We start from the raw sequence: 23,751 nt of genomic DNA, 5'->3' as shown, positions 1-23,751 counted from the left end.
AAGTTACCGGTGTATAATATAATGATTCACAATTTTTAAAGATTATATTCCAGTTATAGTTATTATAAAACATTGGCAATATTCCCTGTGTTGTATAATATATCCTTGTTGACTATTTTATACCTAATAGTTTTGAGAGATGGGACATAAACAAAGTGAGACCCTAGAACTGCCTGAGCTTAGTCCTGAGAGAGAGTTTCTTGGCCTTAGAGTTTCCAGGCAGGGTACTGGAGGACCCCTGGGATGGAGCTGACAGTTCAGGGAGACCAGGGTGGCTCTTATTCTCAGAAAAGAGTATTGGAGATGAGGGAGCTCTACAGAGAGAGAACCCCGGAGATCTGTAGGGGGCACCTCTTAAGTATTCGGCTGATTACTGAGCAGCAGATTCAGGTGAGCACACACTACCCAAGGCTGGGGAAGGAACTACTAAGAAGGATTAGCGGGAACAGTGCTTGGTATCCAATCCATGTAAGGTTTGGACAAACTTTATTTTTATTGGCTAGCCTCTTAAAGTAGAGGCAATAAGCTGGTGCTGTGGAAACAGAGCAAGGGGCAATCTTGTAGGAGCAAAAGGTAGAATATGTTGCCTCTTTTTCATCTTTGTCATCAGCCTCATAGCAGCCAGTCTTCATCGTCATTGTTGTCTTCCTTATGGAAATCTTCAATTAGAGACGTGCATGTTTGTAAAAGTACATATATGGGATCTTACTATTCATATTCTTCTACATCCATTTTATATTTTGTTACAGTACTTAAAATGTACCTTTGAGGTATTTTCCTGGGTCTACATATTGAAGTCAACTTTACTCTAATTTTTTTAACAGTCTTATTGAATATGTTCAGGTTGACAGGGTGCAAGCATTACCATGGTGCCATTATCAATGAAAAAATGTTGCCTGCCATATCAGTAAACAAAGGATGTTGCAGCCATCAAGCTATCACGTTACAGCCACCCAGCAATCAGCCGCTTCAGTCACCCCCTGAGGGTGCACCCTGAAGAGACTCAGGATGACAAAGCACAGGATATTGGCTCCAGACAGCTGAGGTGCATATCAAAGGAATGATTTCAATGAGTCCAGACTCTTGCATTTTCCCATACATAGTAAAGCGCTAAATTCCTTAACTTGAGATGCCGGGTTTTCTTTAATTAACGGTAATCTTTGGATGTTCTGACTACTACCTGGTCTTTGTCGCAAAAAGACCTTTTTTTTGCTCTTCCCTTACCTCTTCAGAGCAGTCTCTCAGAGCTGAGAGGCTGCGTCCTGGGCTTAAGTCCTCAGTCTTGTCCACCAAATAAAATGTAATTCTCAACTTTCAGGTTGTTCAATTTTTTTCAGTCGACACCGTCCTACCTGCTTTGTGGACTCTCTTGCCTGCCTCTTGGATAATAGTGATAACTTTTCCAGTCACTTTCAGATATTAATAGCAATAGTCCTGTGGTACGTTGTAGACACTATGCCTGTCTCATTTAAATAATAAATTGTTCAGTGTGATGAACCTCCCAAGATGAACCTCCAAGTTTGATTTAACTTGGTTTCGGGGGGAATATCTGCAAAGACAATCAGTTTTCTCTCTCTCTCTCCCACATCTCTTCTTTTCTTAACTAGCTATATAGTTTCTGGCCATTCCAGGAAGGGAGTGGGGTTAGAGTACAGATATATTCAGCCAGCAGTCTCTGGGTTTGGCAGCTGTTCAAAGACAGCTTATTTACTCCTGGGGTGATTTTAAGGATTTCTAAGAAATTCATCCGCATGATGTGTGATGGCTCTTAAGTGCCTTGGTGTCTGGTAAGCTACTCCATAGACTTTCCAGACTGGAGCTCCTGCCCTCTTTCAGGTAGCTATTTTGGGCCAAGTTCCTGCTAAGATGGCTTCAAGCTATTTTCTCTTTAGCTCTCTGATGGCATATCAACATACCAATTTGTGGAAAACACACTCACAGGCTTGTGCATTCTGTAGGTGGAAGTTCTGTTTGCTCCTAATATCACCCTTTTTCTCTCTGGATAATTCCACAGCCTCTTTAGAACTCTCAGGTATGAGTCAAAACGCCAGGGCACTGTGTTCCCCAAACTTCAGTGGACACTTTTCAAAATCTTCAGCTGGTTTCCTTAAATAAAGCCCCTCTCACTAGAATAGCAATGAAAAGCACCTTTGTCCTCTCTTTCCAAAGAGTAGTGTAATGAAGAAATAAGAAGAAGTATGAGAGTCCTATAGCAAACATCTCCAAAGAAATTCTCTCTCTACCTTACTTCAATTTAAAGTCTCAAGTGTGAGTCACAAAACCTTTTTTCATACAACTTCTTTATGTGAACTGCATAAATGGACTAGTGCCTCACTTTGGCAACTATTGTTTTGTTGTCCAGTGTTAGGACCTCAGCTGAAACTGAGACAAAAGAATCTCATGTCATTTCTACTGTACAGCACAGGAAACTATATTCAATATCTTGTAATAAACCATAATGGGAAAGAATATGAAAAAGAATATATATGTAAGTGAATCACTTTGCTGTACACCGCAAACTAACAACATTGTAAGACAACTATACTTCAATTAAAGAAAAACCTTTCAGAAAAAAAAAATCTCATTTCAAATAATATAACATATGTGCATACTATGCTATAATGTGTAATTCTAGTCACTCGGTGATGGACATTTAAGCTACTTACAGAATGTATTACTCTAAACAATGCTGCAGTAAGTATCAAGGTACATTTGTCTCTTCACGGTTTCTGAATATGTTACTAGGAAAAATTCCAAGAAGATAATATATGAATCAAGGGTTGTGTTTCTTTCTATGCATATTTCAAAATTGCAGGGGAATAGAATAAAAGTACCCCACTTTTCTTCTATCACCATACTTCACCAAGGTTTTAAATCTTTGCCCAGAAATGTAAAATAATATCTCATTGTTATTTTAATTTATATTTTTAATTGTTAGGGCATGGATTAGTTTACAGTGGCTGCTGTAACAAATCACCACAAACTGGGGGACTTAAAACAACAACAAAAAGGGAACTCCCTGGCGGTCCAGTAGTTAGGACTCTGCCTTTCCACTGCAGGGGGTACGAGTTCGATCCCTGGTCAGGGAACTAAGATCCCGCATGCCGTGCGGCACGGTCAAAATAAATAAATAAATAAATAACAAAAAAACAAAAAAATTCTCTCACAGTTCTGGAGGACAAAAGTTCAAAAATTAGCATCATGGTGGGAAATCAATGTGTCAGCAGGGCTGCATTCTCTCCAGAGGCTCTAGGAGAGAATCTGTTTCTTGCCTCTTCCAGGTTCTGGTGACTGCTGGCATTCCTTGGCTTGTGGCCACGTTATCCCAATTTTCAAGGCTAAGACTTCGAATCTTTCTCTGCTCAGCCTTTACATTATCTTTTCCTCTGTACGTGTGTCAAACCTCCCTCTGCCTTCCTCTCGTAAGGATACATGGGATTGCATTTAGGGCCAACCTGTATTACCCAGGAAAATCTTTCCATCCCCAAATTCTGAATTTAATCACATCTGCAAAGACTGTTATTTATATACAGTAATATTCACAGGTTCCAGAGATTAAGATGTAAATATCTTTGGGGGAGCGTATCTTTTTCAGCTTGCCACAGACTATAGGATTACATGTTTACTGGTTTTTGGTATTTCATTTTCTGTGAACTGCTAATTTACGTTTTTTCTACCAGTAAATTTAGTCATTTATGTTTTTCTTCTTTGATTGTAAAAAAGAAAGTATAACCCATAGAAAAACAGATATATATTTGGCTTATTTCCCACTACCACAGAACATTTTTGTGTCATCAAATATATCAGTCTTTCCCTTTGTCACCACTTGGATTTCCTGTCATTATGAAAAAAGAAGTCTTTACCACCTATGATTAGTAAAATCACAAAATGAAGTAGTAGTTTTGTGATTTTCTTGAAATATTGTATTTCTGTAAAATTTATTTTAATAATATAAGATAAAGTCTCATTTTTCTGTTAGTGTCTAGACTGCTGAACCAACACCATGTTTGCATAACTTAGCTTACCCCATATTTAGCATATGAGAAACCCCATAAATATATCTCTAAATTTTATTCTTCTCACTAAAATGTTTCTTTCTTGCTGCACCAGTACAGTAAGGTTTTTATTAAATTGGACTTACATATTTTGATATCTAGTAGAAGTCATCCTCTAACATTATTTTTTTCATAAAAGTCCATGTTACTCTCAACTAGTAATATCTCTAGATAATTTTCAGAATAATCTTATATTAAAAAAATGAAATCCTCATAGTACTTTTCCTTGGATTGCATTACATTAATGAACTTATGTTTGGAAAATGGAATTCCTCACAATGCTAATTTCCTGTCCAAAATCAAGGCATGTTATTATTAAAGGATTTTTTTTTTTTTTAATTTTATTTATTTATTTATTTTTGGCCGTGTTTGGTCTTCGTTTCTGTGCATGGGCTTTCTCTAGTTGCCAGCGAGCGGGGGCCTCTCACTGTTGTGGCCTCTCCCGTTGTGGAGCACAGGCTCCGGACGCGCAGTCTCAGCGGCCATGGCTCACAGGCCCAGTTGCTCTGCGGCATGTGGGATCCTCCCCGACCAGGGCTCGAACCCGTGTCCCCTGCATCGGCAGGCGGACTCTCAACCACTGCACCACCAGGGAAGCCCTATTAAAGGATTTTTATTAAAAATCTTAGTAAAGGAATGAATGTGTCTTAAGAAACTTTAAGGCTTTATTCATATAGGTTTTACACATTTCTTATATTTATTATAGACATTTAATTTTAAGTAGCTACTGTGCTTAAAGGAAAAGATAAGGGAAAGTTACTGGCTGTCATTTACTAATTGTATAATCAACACCCTTACTGAATTCTCTTTTTGTTTTTCAGATCTTTTGGATCTTCAAAGTATACAATAATAAAATCTGAAAAAGATAATGTCTTTCTTCTTCCCAAAATTTATAGCTCTCTTTTCTACCTTTCTTATCTAATTGGATAGACTAGGAGCAACAGTTCAATGTAAAATAATGACTGGTTAGTGGTATTTTTATCTTGCTCTTGACTATAATAGATATTTCCCTAAGGATTCACCATTAAATATGATTCTGATTTTCATATACACATATAGAACATATTTTACATTAATACACACACATTAACACAGACGTTTGTATAATGGAATGAAGTTCAAAACATACTACAGCATCTACCCAACAGACTTTGACCTCTATCAATGAGCACTGAGCAACCAGTCAAATTGTACACTACCTAGTATGCCTTACCAGTATGTACGTACTGGCTACATATCAGCTCTATGGATACATGCTACACACAGTTAAGAAAGTGTTAACTTTTTATCAGAAATGGGTATTAAATTTTATAATTATTTTAGTGTTCTACGAGATGAGTATTTATTTTTTTTTTTTTTTTTTTTTTTTGTGGTATGTGGGCCTCTTGGGTTTTTTTTTTTTTTTTTTTTTTTTCGGTACGCGGGCCTCTCACTGTTGTGGCCTCTCCCGCTGCGGAGCACAGGCTCCTGACGCGCAGGCTCAGCGGCCATGGCTCACGGGCCCAGCTGCTCCGCGGCACGTGGGATCTTCCCGGACCGGGGCACGAACCTGTGTCCCCTGCATCGGCAGGCGGACTCTCAACCACTGTGCCACCAGGGAAGCCCCGAGATGAATATTTTTATTTGTAATAGTAATATAAAAAACACCTCACTCACTAGAAAAATAGTCATGATGTACTGATAGGTTACAACTGGTGGTATTTTATTTAGGAACTTGCTTCAATATGAATTAAAATTTTCTTTGGGGAATCTTCTTGTTTGTTTGTTTTTTTTCTAGTAAAATTCCAATCCAATTTTTGAAGTGTTTGGACATTCTTTCTCTCTGTGCCCTGAAGCGGTTAAAATAACATTGTAGTTAATTTTTATCTTTGACACTTAAACAGAGTTCACCTGTAATATTCTCAGAATATGTCAAATAATAGAAAACCCAATGTAAATCAGCTTAAATTACAAAGGAAACATTTTCTCTGGTTATTCAATAATCCAAAAGTAAAGCTTTAGGTGCAGCTTGATTTAGGGATTAATGTTGTAGACGGATTTCTCTCTATACAATTATCTGCCTTGCTTCTTTGCTACTGGTTTCTTCTGCAGTATGTTTTTTCCCTTGTTCTCAAATTATGGCTGCCACCGGCTCCCAAAGCGACACATTTCTCATTTACATCCAGCAGCAAAGAGAATCTTCTCAAGTAGATCTCATAGAATAGAATTCCTAGAACTTATGTATTTCATCTGCTCTGTCTTTGTTGTATATCTATCCATGTAACAGTGGCAAATGTCAAGAAATACATACACTAATATGTCCCTGGGGCTGGTGATGGGGTAGGGTCAATCCCACTCCAAGTGCTTGGCTAAGAATTGGAAGTTGAATTTCCTATTGCAAATTTAGAATAATTCTCAGGGAAATGGAGGGAGAATGGAAAAGACAAAGAGTAAATGTCTATCAATGTTACATAGTAAAGTATATATTTTATGTACATACACACATAACTATAATACGAATTTGTTATGAGTATATTCATATAAAATCCGTTGAACACCAAATTCATGTTCATCAGACTGATAAGGATGAGCTCCTGAGCAAACTGTAGGAATGATAGATCTTAGATTTCAGGTACCTAATGTGTACAGCAACCCAATATTATGGGGTAGCTTATCAGGCTCCTCAGCCCATAAGGTCCTCCTTTTCTGAAGGGTTGCCGTAGTAACTCTCCAACCAAAGTAGTCTTCTGCAGTGTTCTCCAAATACTACCTGCATTGAAAACAGCTAAAAGTGGCAAATATAGCAGAACAGCAATCACATGAAATACTATAGAGATCATGCATATAAAACAATTTCCTTTAATTACTCCAGGGAAGGAGAGACTGATTAAATTTAGTCTTTATAAAATAAAGTGTGCATGTTACAATTTAAAGGTAACTAATTACCAGATTAGAATTGAAAAAATGCCTTGGAAAGCAATAAAGGGGAAAAGAAAAACAAACAAACATGAAAACAATCCAATAGAAGGGTAGAAAGGAACATGAGTTGGTGCAAGTCTAGTGGTTAGGAAACTCAGTCTACACACTCTGAAACGCAAGGGGTTTAATTTCAAGTTGTACATAATTGGACATAATTTCTATTTCCAGCCTCCGTTCTTCAATGGGGCTGAAAGTTAATCTCAGTACATCAAGTAAATCCCTATGCCAGCCAGTTTTCTCAGATTACCAACTAAATTCTAGCATGAGCAAATGCGTGAGAAGTGGTGATATGGACCGCCAAGGTTAATGTCAATGTGTCCCACCACCCATATAAAGTATCTAGTAGCATGGTGCTTAGCACCCAGTGAAAGTTAGCTGTTTTACCTGTCTTGACTTCTGAGGCAAGAGGGAAAATTTCACCAGTCACCTCTTTAGCAACTCTTGTGATAAGTGTGATGACAGTGGTTTGCACAGTACAGTGTTTCATGGAGGAGGATTCAAGCAGTGTTAGCTTAACATTTGGAAGTGTGGGTAAAGCAGAAAGAGGGACATTGTTACTATTTATGTGCATAGATTGTTCAAAGACATGAGATATTGATTTCAGATTTCTACTTTATTATTAATAAATATATATTATATGGTAGGTGCATATAATGGTTTTAATGTTTAAAGTACTTTCACCATATATTTCAAGACACGTTATATGTAGCAGAATCAGTCTATGGAGTTAGACAAACATATCTGAATAGTCTCACTAGTACTAGTTATGCAACTCTGGGAACACACTTCTGTGTGCCTCTATTTCTCCTGTCAAATAGTCAAAATACATTCTGTGTTAGTCCAGGTTTTCCAAGAAACAGTCAGCATAAGAGGATTTAGCATGTAAGGATTTTATTAGGGGAAAAGCTAATGAGAGGCAATGGAGAGCAAGCTGGAGAATGTTGGAAGAGCCGTCGGACCATGATACACTCTGACGTCAAGTGACGGAGAGAGAGAATGATGGCAGCATCCTAGATCACCATGCAGTTTAAGAATGCTCAGGAAGGCCTTCAGAAAGTCCTCAAGTCAAAGTCTCCAGTCAGAGGAGTTTCTCTTCTTCCAGGAACAAGCCTGTTTTAGTACCCACGCCGTGCTAACCACTGGCTAGCAAGTGCGGCCTGGGAGAAAGAGGGGCAATGGTTGCAGAGCACAGTGGCTAAGGCCCTTTAGTTTACTCAATCATTCTCCTTCTCTACAAAGTGCACTCTCCTTGTCACCACATCAACCTTGCAGGTTTATTGTGAAATTAGAAATAATGTAGGCAAATTGCCTAAGAAGGTGTGTTTGACATATAACACATACTTAATAAAGAGTTGCTATTGTCATATCTCATTTTCGAACTCATTATCATAATAACTCTGTGATATTCATAAGATATGTATTCTTTCATTTTTGCAGAACTTCTTCTTATTAGATATTTGTATTAGTTTGCTAAGGCTGCCATTACAAAGTACCACAGACTGGGGGGCTTAAACAACAGAAATTTGCTTCCTCACAGTTCTGGAGGCTAGAAGTCTAAGATCAAAGTGTCAGCAGAGTTGGTTTCTTCTGAGGCCCATTCCCTTGGTTTGTAGGTGGCCATCTTTTCCTTGTGTCTCCACATGGTCTTCCCTCTGTATGTATGTCTGTGTCCAAATTTCTTTCTTTTAAAGAAACCAGTTATATTGGAGTTGGGTCCAGCCTAATAACCACATTTTAACTTATCTCTTTTAAGACCAAGTCTCCAAATATAGTCCCATATATTTGTATGGGACTGGGTACTGGGAGTTAGGACTTCAACATATGGATTTTGGTGGACACAATTCAGCCATAACAGTGTGGTTAGCCATATATTACAGATAAGAAAACTGAGATTAGAGGTGTCAAATAAGATGCCCTGATTACACTTGTAATGAAAAGCAGAACTGGGATCTCTGTGATTCCAATCAAAGTCCGTTCTCTTTCTATGAAAGTATGTTATGTACCTGACCCTTGTATGTGCTGGGGTCTTTCAGGTAGTGGGTAAAAAGAGAAGATGACTCAGCCTACTGGATGTGGACCCAATATCCACAAAGTAAGAGAAGCAAGCCCTTGAATTAAGCTCCACACATCTTTGGACTAGAGGTTCACAGTCAAGGGTGATTTTGTCCCCTTGAGGGATATATAGCATCTCTGGATACATTTTTGGTTGTCACAGCTGAGGGTGTGCTGCTGGCATCTCGTGGGTAGATGTCAGGAATGCTGCTAAATATCCTGCAGTGCACAGGAAAGCCTCCTACAACCATGAATGACCTGGCCCCAAACGTCAACAGCTGTGACGTTGAGAAGCCCTACATCAGAGTAAGGCAATTTGGTCATTAAATCAGGACTAAAGGGACGGGAAATTATATAGGCCTCTTTTGAAAAGGTAGGGTTCTGACATGACCATTTCAGGGCATGATGCATATTTCTTTCCCCAGACCAGCCTGGCTGGTATAGCCATGGTGGCAGCAGGGCAAAAATGGGAACTACATGATTCAAACTTAATTCTGGTTTTATATAAATGTCCTGTGCCTCTCACACCTGATCCTTCTAGATAAAAAGTTTGGGTGAGAGTAGGGAATGAACGGAAAAAGGGGCAACGTTATAGTTACCACAAAGGGGCACTCAGGTATTGCGGAGGCGGAGGAAGAGCAACAACCCAGCACCCAGGGTTGCACAGGGGAGGAAGGGGCATTAAGGACCCATGCATTTCAGAGCTGCCTCTGGAGACTTCCTCCCCAAGGGAAACATTCTGGTGCAGCTCCCTCAAACTCCTGCAGGAGTCTTCAGTTTAACTGACTGCTGGGTCTGCCAGCCCCAGCTAAGCAGCTCTGACCACCCTTTCCCTTAACCTTACTGAGAGATCTATCAGGAGAAGCAGGGGATGATCACCCCTCTGGATGTCATTTGACTCCTAATCTCAGTCATTCCATGGGATGGACTAAGGTCATGCCATGGGATGGACTAAGGTCATGCCACCATGCTGGTGGCATGGACAAACAAGAAAATTGGATTGACTGCACTTAGCAAACCCTCCAAAACAAGGACTAGGCTGTTTTTGTGACTGAACTGGGAACCTGAAGGCTGACCTGCTAGCATCCTCAAACTGTGTTCCCTGACTGGTGGTGGGACCACCTGACAGGCCTGCCAGTTGTAAAGATTTTCTTTCCATGGGCTCCATTTATGGTCTTGAGATTGTACTTCTTGGGTGGGAGCCATGCATTAACATGTCTCTCTCCTGAAAACACGGACTTGCACCTCCGGGTGGTAAGCTTTCAGCATCCTGGATCCTCCAACACCCCAAAGAGAAGGGCTTAACTCTGAGGCAACAACATCCATAACAGGGCCTTCAGCTTTGCCTGTTATCTCAGGGGCTGTAGGGCAAGGACATTCAGGCTGTTATCTAGGGACACATTCTAGTTGACTACCCTGCTTGCTGGGATGGGACAAGGGGAACCGGGCTCAGTGACTCTTGCCTCTTTTACAAATCTTCGATGCCCTCCCCATCTTCCCTCCTACTTTTCTAATTTCAATCCCATCCTTCACTCCTGACATCTCTCACTCTTTGGTTAACACCTCAGACACCACTCCACCCAACTGTCTTCATTGCCATGAAGGTTTATTTTTCTGTCTACTTTTATGCTCTTTATTTCAGTTGTTTCTCAGCAAGGCATGATACATATACATAGACTTGTCTGCCAACCAGAACTGAACTCATTAGTTTTTAATGTATCATGTTGCTATCTATTTGATCAAGAATATAGGATTATTGATTTATGAGCATAACTTGTGATATAAGGGCTTATACCTGACTTTATCCTCCATCTTCTTGGAAATTATTATACTGCTCCTGATGACGATAATGAGTCTTGAAAGTTATTTACTGAGTACTAAATATGTTCTGGGTAATTTATATATAGTTTCTAATTTTTTAAGACAAGATGGAGAGATTGTGGCTAAAGGAGAAAATAAGTAAATTGCCTAAGGTCATGGAACTGGTAAGCATCGGAGCCTGCATTGTCATCAAGGGCTGTCTAAATATGAAGCTTTTGCTTTATCTGTTATATCACCCTCCCTTTGTTGGTGTGTTTAGAAAGTCACTAAGCCATAAAGGTGACTGGAAGTCACGTGTTTAAAGCCGAAACCTTGACAAATCCAGGGCACCTCTTCAAAAACGCTCATCTGAATTTTGTTGTAAGTACAAGGCCATTCCAAACTGTTTCTTCTTTTCATAAATAATCCACTTAAGGGGACTTTTAAAATTACTTCTTAACAACTTAAAGGTGAAAGTAAACATTTTTGACATGTATCGTCTCACACACACTTTCTACAGAGACTGAACATTTTGGTCAATTTTTCACTCAGTGTGCAGACAGTAAGGATTGCTCGTCTGTGTTTTGTTGCCCTCTTAAATGTTCCCTTAATAGTAGGTTATGCCATCTGATGGGCAATCTGCCTTTGCACCATTTTGCTTGTCATGTTGTTTCCCTAATGTTAAGTTGCTGTGACTAGAAAAGGGCTCACAGAGGTTACGCAGCTCAGCTCAAGAGAATGCCTGTCCTTTTCTCTTTTGTTTTTCTTTTCTTGTTCTTTTTTCCTTGTTTTTATTTTTACCTTTTATTAACTTCCCATTACAGCTATGCCCTCCCTCGTCTTTCCTTACACACTCACTGGGGACAATACAACAAGAAATGAAAATATTCATTTTTTTTTTTCCTCCTAGTGTCCATTTTTTATGGCTGATTAAAACTAGCTGAAGAGAAGAGAATAAGCAGAGAGAGCACCAAAGAACTGTTTTTCTCTGTCTGGTTGTAAATATCTGTTCTGCTAAGGAACTGGAGCTACTACCACCAAAACAAAGAGTTAAGTATATTTTTTTCAGATAAAACTCTGTGTATGCATGTAAATGTGTGTACTACAGATAACATTCCCCTGTCATGTCCTCAGTAATGTCTGATTATATCTCCTGAGGTGAGGTCCACACTTTATCAGACTTTATATTTGATGATGAAATGATTATTTGTCGTTTTAGGAATACACTCTTTTTGTAGCTCTAACACAACAATCTCTCAGTTTTTCATAAGATGTGTCTCCTATGGCATAATAGTACATTTAAAATGGTCTCTTTTATTTTTGGAATTACAGGGTCACTTTTAAATTCCTGAATTGTATAGCTCAGCATAAATATCAGCAAATGGTACAAAACAAGTGGTATTTTTAATACAAGAGAAATATCTGTCTTCTGGAAAACTATACTTCCTATCTACACAGTCTATCTTGTTCAAACCATGGTCATAATTAAAATTAACTCTAAAATCTTCAAGTAGGAGAAACTGCTTTAATTTAAGCAATTCCAGGAAAAATGGACCCAGTTAACTTCCTCCTCTAAAAATAAAACCACTTAATTCTTTGTTACAACTTATTATTAGAAATTCACTTGCATTCACTCTTTAATAAAGCACCTTTCATATTTCTCCTGTTTGTTTATAGAAAAAAAAACTTCATGTACTGTGTGTGTACTTTGACACAAGTAACTTTTTCTTAAAAAACTGTCCAAAATGGTTTCTACATATTAAGTGCCACTTCATTCAGCACTATTTTTTGTAAATTGCTAGTCTCTGTAAATTACACTTTAAAAGTTACCCACTGCTCTGAAGACAGACACAACTTTATTAATGAATCAGGAAATGACTTCCAAGTATCTTTCACAATTTAGGCAGTTGAAAGTATTCTTTTCTATCCACTCCCAAGGTCTTAGAGAACACTATTTTAGAATACTACTGGACCGATTCTTCACATCTCATCTAAAGAAACAAAAAATTATGTTAAGAACAGCACATTTTGAATCCAGCTTCCTTTTTTGTTCATGAAAATACATACCAAAAGTTACTTCCCTCTAATTACTCATAAGGGTGAATTTTTGTCAAATCCTCACAGAAATGTGAATAGCTTAACATTTATTTTTTATTACGGTTGACTTAGCTTTCCACATAAACATGAATGTAAATTTTTATTTCAAAGAAGGCAACTGAAAAAAGAAAACAATAGCCAGAACCACTGGGCAAATAATGTTATACTGTTAACAGTTGTTTCTAATATACACCCCTGAAACAGAACTACATTAATATTAGATAATCAACCTGTTTTCTCCCCTCAGACAAGACTTTTTTTCTTGCTAAGAAGTTATCGCTCAGGTTCTGGTTAGCTTTTTTCTTTTCTTTCTTTTTTTGAATTCTAGGAAGTTTGGTTTTTACAGAAATAAATTCTCCTAGATGGTAACACTGAGCATCTTTGCTACTTATTGAATAGTTATAAGTTCACATGAGAAAGATTTGGATTCAGATGTTTCAGCTAATGTTACAGAATTTTATTAATGCTTTGATGTGTACAGAGTTTTAGTAACGTAGAGTTTAGTAATGTTAAGCGTTTTCCCTTAAGCCTTTATGAGCTACATGTAGTTTTTTCTTGGGGGGGGGGTCACCTTCTTTATCTTCTTTGTCGTCATCTGAATAATCCACTAAGTCCACCATGCTGCTATCGTTTGGGTTACCTGCTCCACTAGCATCACTAGCAGAATGGAATGAAGTAAATTCGGAGCCACCCAAAGATGTTTTGGGGGGAAGATCTACCTTGTCTTCATTTTCTTTTGCTTTTTCAGTCTCCACAGATTTATCATAATGATCTTGAAAATCACTTTCTGATGATGACATACTTGCTTTTCCTTCCTCTATATTTTCTTTAAAACTCTTCTCTTCCTTGTCCTTCAAGACACTGGCACCTCTGCAAAATATCTTACTATACTGTACAGGATACAAATTCTTCCATAGTTGATTGTTCCGGTATTTCTGTTCTTCATATTTAATCTTCAATCCTTTGAATGTCTGAACGTATTCAATTGACTCAAGTGTTTCATAAAACTCTTCAACTATATGTGCAACAAGAGACGTGATATTTTCCTCTCTTATGTATTCAAACAGCTCAACAATAGCTGAATTCAACATATTGTACTGAGTTCCATTATCCAGAAGGGCATTTACAACTGGCTTAAAAAGGTTTCCCTCGATGATGTAAAAATTACAAAGTTCATCTTTAAGGCCAATCATCCTTCTCATAAAGCGAAGAGCACACAAGACCAGGAAAGTGTGCTTTGAATTCAACAAGATCAAGACTCTTCTTAGCAAGTCTTTTCTCAAAATATAGGTTTTTATGTAATACGTGTGATGTTGCACACAAAATGTGAGCAGCTCTAAAATTAAGGCAAGCAGCTCTGCTGTTTGGTAATTATTGAAGCAATTTTTGTTGTTTTTGTCAGATCCAACTATATTATCCTCTTCACATATATCTTCTGAAGTAGCTGACAAAAGTGGTGCTGTGAAGTTATGTATACAATGTCTATAGAAGAAATTTAGAAATTCACTTCTTTTACATTTTTTATGCGTTGGCAGCATGTTGTCTGGATCAAGTAGAGCACGAAGAAGTCTCATTAAATGAACAGCACCTCCTAGCTCAAGGTCAGTATCACAGATCATTTTTTCAATTATTAAGTTAGTGAAAAGTTTGCCATCTTCACTTTGCTGGGCTTCGTCCATCATAAATCTTTGGACAATGAATGGAGTATACTTCACTACATCAGCAAGTATATCAGTAGCAGCTGACCTTATTTGCAAATCATCCATGCCCATTACAATTTTAAGAGCAGGAAGAATTCCCAATTCTGTCAGTGTTGTGAATAGTGCACACTTGCTTTCAGAATGTAATAGATGAGAAAATACACAGAATTCCTTTAAAAAAAAAACCAGGTCACGCCGTTTATCATCATCTGTGGTCTTATCCCTCATCTGTGCAAAAACTTCAGCCAAATACTCGTCATCTTCCTGCAACATGTTGACTAGCTCAACCTTGTTAAACAAAATAAAACTTGTAAGATTAGAAAGAATATTGTCTTGAAACTTGGATGGTGTAGGCAAAAGGATGTCGTGAATGTACTGTACCCTGTATGTCTGATGTATTTTTTGTCGAATTTCACTGTCTGTTATTGGTATAGCTTCCCTGAAGTTTGCATTTTGGGTTAAGAATTCCCTATGCCTTTTTGGCTGAGCCAAAGCAGGGTCATATTCAAGGCAACCCACCACATCCATGATACACTCACCAGAAAACAGGATCTCAAACAGAGATGTATTGTCGAGGAATAAGATTCCTTTAATAATTTCATGCAAGTGGTATAAGCCTTCAGTATACTCTAGGTTCTCGCAAGTGTGGAACAACTGCAGTAGTTTTTGAATATAGTCCTCCCTTTCCAAGAGCAGAGCCAGGATTTCTTTATCCACAGGTGAGGTGAGGCCCAAGGTAACTAAGTCAACAATCTCTCCAAGTTTACCGAGTTCGCAGTTCGGCAGGTCAGTCAGTTCACTGGTTTTTGGCGAGTCATCACCCTCTTTGGCTTCTGATTCATCCATGATGTCATGTATCATTTCGACACATGGGACTTTATTGTGAACCTGGCAAATGGCTTTCCAGACCTTATGACAAATTGCCGTGTCCTGGAAATGGATCGCTGTACCACGGTTCTCAGCCTCAAACCAAAAAATTAACGTTCCGTCTTTCTCATAGTACATGTCTGGATTTATCTTTGACTCCAAGATCAGTGAGTCATCGGACTTGGATCTAACTAGCAGACACATGGCCTGGGCCCCCTCCTCATAAGTGGATGAGATGTACCCTGTGCCTAGAATGACCCATTGTTGTTCATCTTTCAGGGTGTAGACTTTTACGTAGCGCTGGTTGCCCACCATGGTGACCTCCGGTCTCTTCACACCAGCCCTGGTCTCGGCGCTGGTCCCTGCTTCTGTTATGCCCCGACTCAACGATGGCTGGCTCTGTGGTGGCAGCGACAGTAGTTGAGGTGGCTAGTGGGGAAAATCATAGTTAGAACATGGTGGATAAATAATGGCCACAGGGACCCCGGCAGCTCCTCAGTTCAATAGGGTTTCCCCGGAGTCCCACTACTCACTCACATCCCTGGAGCCCCTCCTTCCATGCTGTGATTGAAGCAGTGAGTCACTGAGCCTTCTCGCTGCTGTCTAGGAAAGCCTCTATTATGTCATGATTCTTATGATTCCCCCAGGATTCTACCCAAAAGGAACGTTCTACACTTAAGGCGAGATGCCACCAAGCCTACCAATGGAGGCTTAGGAATGCGAGCAAAGGGCACTGCTCTTTCCATAAAAGGTTTTGTCCCCGAGAAACATTTTCACTCATCAAGTGTGTGCGGATGGAGACTTAGGACCCTAGACAAAAGAAAGCTTAATCACTTATGTCCTGAGCAAGTCAACACCGAACACCGTGTGTCAAAGGAAAACACTTCCCCCCACAAGCCCTGCTCCCCCCAACTCTGACCCTCTCCCCAAAGAAGCAGGAACAAGTGTACTGTAGACCATTACCAATGATTAGAGATCTGTAGGTAGGCCTTCTCTAAAAGGCTTAGCCAATGTCGGTATCACTAACTTACCCATCCTTGGGAGAGGATATTGTTCTAAGAAGGAGCTGGCAACTCCTTTACTCTGTTCAGCTCAGGCTAAAGCTCTATCTTGCAGCACAACAGGGAAAACATTTCCTCAAATTTTCCCAATTCTATAACCACACTCTTTATTGCTAGGGAAGGAGTGGGCCAGAGGGAAACTCAGTTGAAATTAGCCAAAAGTGAGTATTGAACACCACAGATCAACTGTTTTATTTCTTTTCTTAATAATTATGGTAGTAATAGCAACGACAATAACTAAGGAATGATAACTTGACTGCTTATTATTATAAAGAAAGGTAATAATATCATTGACCAAATATAATAATTTAGCGCTTATGTTCAAGACACTGTGACAAGAACTTTTATATATTTTCTTACTTAATTTTAATAATAACCTAGTGAAATAGGAGTACTAAGTGTCCTTCAGAAAACAAACTGAGAGAAGTTAAATAAATTGTCAAAGATCATATGGCTAATAATTTGAGGAACTCTGAACACATGTCTTTCTGATTACAAAATTGGTTTTCTCAGCCATTGAAGTATGCTATCCCCTGCTTTTCTTGGCCTTCATTACACTTTATTTTACATTCCTTCCATCTGTATAATTTGTAATCAACATAAAATTATCAAGAGAAGATGAAAGTCACGCACTTCCTCCTTTAGATCCACATCTGTGTACAGCCAGTGGAAAAATAGAAGCTTGTATATGGCAATTCTGTTAAATATAATTTTAATAGTAACCAAGTTGATTTTTGATGTAGCAGCAACTTCTGCAGTTTTCTTAAAAAACAATTTTTTTCCCCAAAACATTAACCCTGTTATTGCAAAGGAGAAACTGAGAATTGGGCCGCATCAAGCACATTTGGACTTGAAGAGTCCTATTTGTAACAATCACTTCACTTTACATAGCATTGGAGATGTGCGACCATTCTCAAGTAGAGCACAGAAAAACTCTTCCGCACACCTCTCTTGCAATGTAGCCTCCAGGAGGTTACTGTACAGGAATATTCCCTGGGACAGTACAGTCAGGGCTCTTTGGGAATTGAACGCAAATGACAATCATTTCATGAGAAAATTTAAATCAGTGCCAGGATACTGCTGGTTTAGAAACATTTACAAATTATGAATAATACTTAGACATAAGAACTCATAAATGACTAATACAAAATTTGGCATGTGTGCTAGTTAAAAGCTCCCGTCTTATTTCAATAAAAGAGAATATGCAAATATATAATAACAATAATGACATGCATGCTAATGGTCCAATTTTTTTTCTCTGCTGTGGTTATATTAAAGTTTCTACTAGCATCAATTATAATACTGTCAAGTGTCTGAATATGCCCTCGGTTCCATTCTGAGAGGCATTCAGCACAAATCTATGTGTTCTTGCAATTTTATCACAGGGAGTTTCCCTTAGGCCAATTAAGGTCCCTTTATCTTAATTAGGTTAACTAGAATCTCTTTACAGTCTAAAAGAGCCTCAAGTCCGAATTTCTTATTGCTATTTCTGCAGTAGATTTTTCAGTTCCTGTCTTATTTGGCTTGGGAAGTAGAACAATGCCCTTTTTTTGTTTCAGTAGTTCTACCTATTTAAGATTATTATTTTTTTGGTGTTTTGTTGTTTTACAGAGAGCAGGGTAATGTGAATAAACAAATGCCATACTCTAGGAGCTGTGTAAGTCCCTTTTAAAGGCATTATTTATTTTTTATTTAATCCTCGTACAATAATGGCCTGAGGAAGGTATTATTTCTACCATATTAAAGAGGAAAAAAACTTGAAACTCCAAAACTGAATCAAACATTTGGTTCAGACCTCTGCAGTAAGTGATGATGCTAGGATTTGAAAGTAGGCCTGTATAGTTCTGACTCTCCACTTTACTGTTCCCAATATGCGATGCTTTCTCTTAGGCTATGCCTAAATTGTTACAGCAGATGTTTATAATGTGGATGAAGAATGTCACCTGCCATATCAGTAAACAAAGGACGTTGTGCCATCAAGCCAGCAGCCACTGCAAGCCACCCCCAACTGTGCACCCTGACGGATTTAGGAGGGAGAAAAGCAGGATACTGGCCCTAGATAGTTAAGGTGCATATCAAAGGAATGATCTCAATGAGCCCAGACTTTCGCATCTTCCCATAAATAGAAAAGCACCAAATTCCTTAACTTGAGACATCTGGTTTTCTTTAATCAAAGGTAATCTTTTGATGTTCTGACTACTACCTGGTTTTTGTCACAAAACTCCTGTATCTCCTGGCTTCTCCCTTACCTCTTTGGAGCAGTCCCTCAGAGCTATCTGAGATGCTGCTTCCCAGGTTTAAGTCCTCAGAAAGTCCACCGAATAAAACAAAATTCTCAGCTTTTACGTTGTTAGTTTTTTTTTTCAGTCTACAATGACAATGTGATTTTTATCCCAACTATCACTGCTATTTGATGTTTCTCCTTTTTTGGGGTGGGGTTGGGGGTGGGGGGGTGGAGGAAGGAAAAACACTGAAGCCAGTTCAAAATGAAACCAAGTGAAACCGAGTGGGGCCCTGTGAGGCTCCCAGGCACGGAGGCCTCTTTTTTTGTCCCCCATTTCTTGTAGACAAGACTCCAGCCTCCATGACCTTCCCTGAGTTCCAAGGGGCAGATTCGAACAGTTACTAATCAAGGGAGGAGCAGCCAAGAAACCACCTGAGGCAAGATTAAAGGGACCAGAGAAGCTCATCAAGATTAGGAGGCAGGACTACCAGAGACCTTGCACACACCCTAATCTTGTCAGCAACCCCACCCTTGGAAAGCACTGCTATAAAACTCCTTATCAAATCCTACTGGGTTGGGACATATAGTTTTTTGAGGCAGGAGTCTGCTGGGTCCCCCTTTGCCTGGCAAAGTAATAAAGCTGTACTTTTCTACTTTGCCCCAAACTCTGTCTCCGAGATTCGATTCGGCACAGAGAAGCTGTGCTTTTGGCATCAAAAATCAAAATGGACAGACAATCTTAAAACTCTGGATTCCTCTTCTGTTTTGGATGCCTGTCTCTGTCATGCTTCCTCCCCATGACTTTAGGGTACTAAGAAGTAGGTCTTGATGACTCCACCCTGAAAATAATTTTAGGTAAGGATCTTGTAACTCATCCACATTTTATGGCAACTAAGGGCTTAAATTTTATATTTCTCAGAGTTAGTTTAGAAGAGAATAAAGAAATGAGTCACACATTTCTTAATTTTAGTTATAGGTAACTCAAACCACATGTATACATATAGAACATTTAGATAGCTAAATATTCTATCTATAAGAGGAGAGAACATTTCATAGTGAGAAAAGCAAGGTTGTTTTTAATTTTATGAAATAACATTAAAATACAATTATTCAAATGTACCTGCTCTAAAATTTTCAACATCAAAATCATTAGTGAAAAACACACATGCTTGTTCCCTACAAGTTCTCCTTGTAACTTATTTAGTGGAGTGTTGTCCTTTTGGGCCACCATCATCTCTGATTTGGAAATCTGTAACAGTCTTCTCCCCCAGCTTCTGTCTTTTCCCCCAACTAGTATATTCTCAACACAATAGCCAGAGAGGATTCATTTAAAATATGCTGTTTCCTCCCACTCTTCTGCACCAAATCAACCTGCTTCCACCTCACTCAGAATAAAAGCCCAAGTTCTATCCATGGTTTATAAGGCCCAGTAAGACCTGGCCCCCTTGACGTATGTGAGCTCTTCACTTGGTAGTCTCTCCTTTATTCTGCCCCAGCCACACTAGCCATCTTGCGATATCTGAAGCACATCAGGCACACTCCTGCCTCAGGGCCTTTGTACCTGCCCTTTCTTCTACCTGGAACACTATTTCTCAATATCTACATGACTTATACCTTCACCTCATTCAAAAATGTATTCAAATGCTCTTTTTTTTTTTATAAAGTGGCAGTTTACTTATCTTTTATGTATCAGTTGGACTTCCAGGTAATCGGCCCACTGGACTCCCCACAAACTTTTTTTTTTCCGGCCAAGCCTCGCAGCTTGTGAGATCTTAACTCCCCAACCAGGGATTGAACTCTGGGCCCCTGCAGTGAAAGTGCCAAGTCCTAACCACAGGACTGCCAGGGAATTCCCCCAAATGCTCTTTTTTTTTCTAGTGGGACCCTCCCTAACCACCTCTTTAAAACTGCAGAGACCTCCATCTCAAGTTATCCATCCGTTTTTTTTGATGTATCTTTTCTCCATAGCACTTAGCATCATCTGACTATTTTGTACTTCATTTATTTTGTGTTTTTATTTTTTTTTAATTTAAAAAATTTTTTTGCAACCAGACTATCAGCTGTATGAGGGCTGTGATTTATGTTTATTTTTCTTACTGTTTATTTTTCTCACTGCCTGGCACCTGCCATAAGGCATGATACACAGTAGTTTCTCAAAAATTATTTATTGAATAAATACATAAATGAATACACATTGCTTCTAGGATGACTTCCAATAATCCATTTATTTATTCCTCACTTTGTTATATAACAACCCCTATGTACAGGCCGTATATCAAGCACTGGGGATAAAACACTGAATTTGAAATTTACTTTCAGTCCTCTTACGGAATAGATAGATAGTTTTAACAGGAGATAGTTCTAATTTACAAGATACATATGGCATTTCCCCTGCTGCCCTAATCCCATTCTTTTAGATAGTTTTGTTCTTATTGATGGTGACCAAGGAAGCAATATTCTCCTATTTAGGCTTTTAACTGCATGAAAAACTTATTTTATTGAATAAGCCACATGTTTTCCTCCATGTTCTGTCAAACATTCCTTCCCCATCTCTGGGTTAAATGTCAGGTAGAAAGTACAGCTTTTCCATCAGTAATTAGGTATTGAAAGAACCCAAATTTTCTGATATTAAAATTTCCAGCCCATTTCAAGCTTCTGTTTCGGTCATGTATTGTCCAAAGCAAGTCCATAGCCAAGACTAGAGTTTGGGGATGGGAAAGTATGTCCCACCTAGAGTGGGGATCATAGCAAAATTGCAAAGCAAAGGATGTGGGTAAAAAGAAGGGTGAAGAATTGGGACATTAAGGCAATCTTCCACAAGCTTGGATAAAACAGATATAACTCAGAACTTTAACGGGCAATGAGGGATGTGTATGATTGCCCTATTTAGAGAATGTTAGAATGTGTGGATATTTACAACTTTTTATTCTTAGCTTAAAACATCACCCTGTTGTGTGTGCATTGCAGGAGTACCAGCTATTATCTTCCCAATGCTGAGAGGTAAGAACAACTTTAAATACTTTCTTGGATCCATAGGCAGTTTCTATTAGCAGTAGCACATTCTCCATTATATGCTTGGCTTCCTTGGAAGCTCTAAAATCTTTTGCTCATACAGCACGGGTTTAAAGGAGGGGGAAAAGAGGGAAATGTTGTTCTCTTAGCCTCATGTAAATTTAAAACTTTTACCGTCAATGCCATGCTCTCCTCTTTTTCTTCTGTTTCAATAGTTACTTCTTAGACTCCTTTTGAGTTTTGTTTCAAATTCCATAATTCATGGATCTTCTCTTCATCTCTATCCTGATAGACCATATTATTTCCTTTTTCTAACTAGATCTTCAGCAATAACATTAGCTGTCTACTTACTAATTACCCTACAACCATGTTATATAAGTAATAGCAATGAGCATAATTTGGAGTTAAAATCTGCTCAATTTTTACTTAGAGATAGTAACCATCTTCATTTCTTCAGTATAGTGCTATATATATTTATGTTATAAAATATAAATTTTCATTTTTTAGGCAGCAGTTAATTTCAACTTAACATTGTTGACTTAATTCCATTAACATTTAAAGGCATGCCTTGGAGAGGGCAGACAGAAGAAGGAAGAAGAACTACAATCCTGCAGCCTGTGGAAGGAAAACCACATTCACAGAAAGATAGACAAAATGAAAAGGCAGAGGGCTGTGTACCAGATGAAGGAACAACATAAAACCCCAGAAAAAAAACTAAACAAACTGGAAATAAGTAACCTTCCAGAAAAAGAATTTAGAAGTGAATAATGAAGATGATCCAGGACCTCTGAAAAAGAATGGAGGCAAAGATCGAGAAGATGCAAGAAATGTTTAACAAAGACCTAGAAGAATTAAAGAACAAACACCTAGAACAATTAAAGAACAAACAGAGGTGAACAATACAATACCTGAAAAGAAAAATACACTAGAAGGAATCAATAGCAGAATAACTGAGGCAGAAGAAAGGATAAGTGACCTGGAAGACAGAATGGTGGAATTCACTGCCAAGGCACAGAATAAAGAGAAAAGAATGAAAAGAAATGAAGACAGCCTAAGAGACCTCTGGGAAAACATTAAATGCAACAACGTTAACATTATACGGTCCCAGAAGGAGAAGAGAGAGAGAAAGGACCAGAGAAAATATTTGAAGAGATTATAGTCGAAAACTTCCCTAACATGGGAAAGGAAATAGCCACCCAAGTCCAGGAAGGGCAGAGAGTCCCAGGCAGGATAAACCCAAGAAGAAACATGCCGAGAGCTACACGGTAATCAAATTTAAAAAATTAAAGACAAATTACTGAAAGCAACAAGGGAAAAACGGCAAATAACATACAAGGGAACTCCCATAAGGATACGACCTGATTTCTCAGCAGAAGCTCTACAAGCCAGAAGGGAGTGACACGATATATTTAAAGTGATGAAAGGGAAGAACCTACAACCAAGATTACTCTACCCGGCAAGGATCTCATTCAGATTTGACGGAGAAATCAAAAGCTTTACGGACAAGCAAAACTAAGGGAATTCAGCACCACCAAACCAGCTCCACAACAAATGCTAAAGGAACTTCTCCAAGTGGGAAGCACAAGAGAAGAAAAGGACATACAAAAGAAAACCCAAAACAATTAAGAAAATGGTAATAGGAACATACATATCAATAGTTACCCTAAACGTGAATGGATTAAATGCTCCAACCAAATCCCGCATGCCGCAGAGCGGCTGGGCCCGTGAGCCATGGCCGCTGAGCCTGTGCGTCCGGAGCCTGTGCTCCACAACAGGAGAGGCCACAACAATGAGAAGCCCGTGAACTCAAAAAAACAAAAAACAAAAAACAAAAACAAGACCCATATATATGCTGTCTACAAGAGACCCACTTCAGACCTAGGGACACATTCAGACTGAGAGTGAGGGGATGGAAAAAGATATTC

General features: G+C 38.7%; 3 pseudogenes; 1 reads left to right on the top strand and 2 right to left on the bottom strand.

Moving 5' to 3' along the window:
• LOC112413315 (protein tyrosine phosphatase type IVA 1 pseudogene) overlaps positions 1-638 on the bottom strand; it is a 13,247-nt pseudogene extending 12,609 nt beyond the window's left edge.
• A 4,759-nt stretch (positions 639-5,397) lies between these two features.
• Positions 5,398-15,844, bottom strand: LOC112413314 (serine/threonine-protein phosphatase 4 regulatory subunit 3B pseudogene; annotated as a pseudogene).
• The window catches only part of LOC112413313 (dynein light chain 1, cytoplasmic-like), a 132,234-nt pseudogene continuing 124,325 nt past the window's right edge, over positions 15,843-23,751 (top strand).

Source organism: Neophocaena asiaeorientalis, unplaced genomic scaffold (genome assembly GCF_003031525.2).
Source record: "Neophocaena asiaeorientalis asiaeorientalis breed wild unplaced genomic scaffold, Neophocaena_asiaeorientalis_V1.1 scaffold482, whole genome shotgun sequence".
Taxonomy (NCBI): Eukaryota; Metazoa; Chordata; class Mammalia; order Artiodactyla; family Phocoenidae; genus Neophocaena; species Neophocaena asiaeorientalis.
Note: the sequence above shows the minus strand (reverse complement) of the source record. Positions and strands in the feature narration are given on the sequence as shown.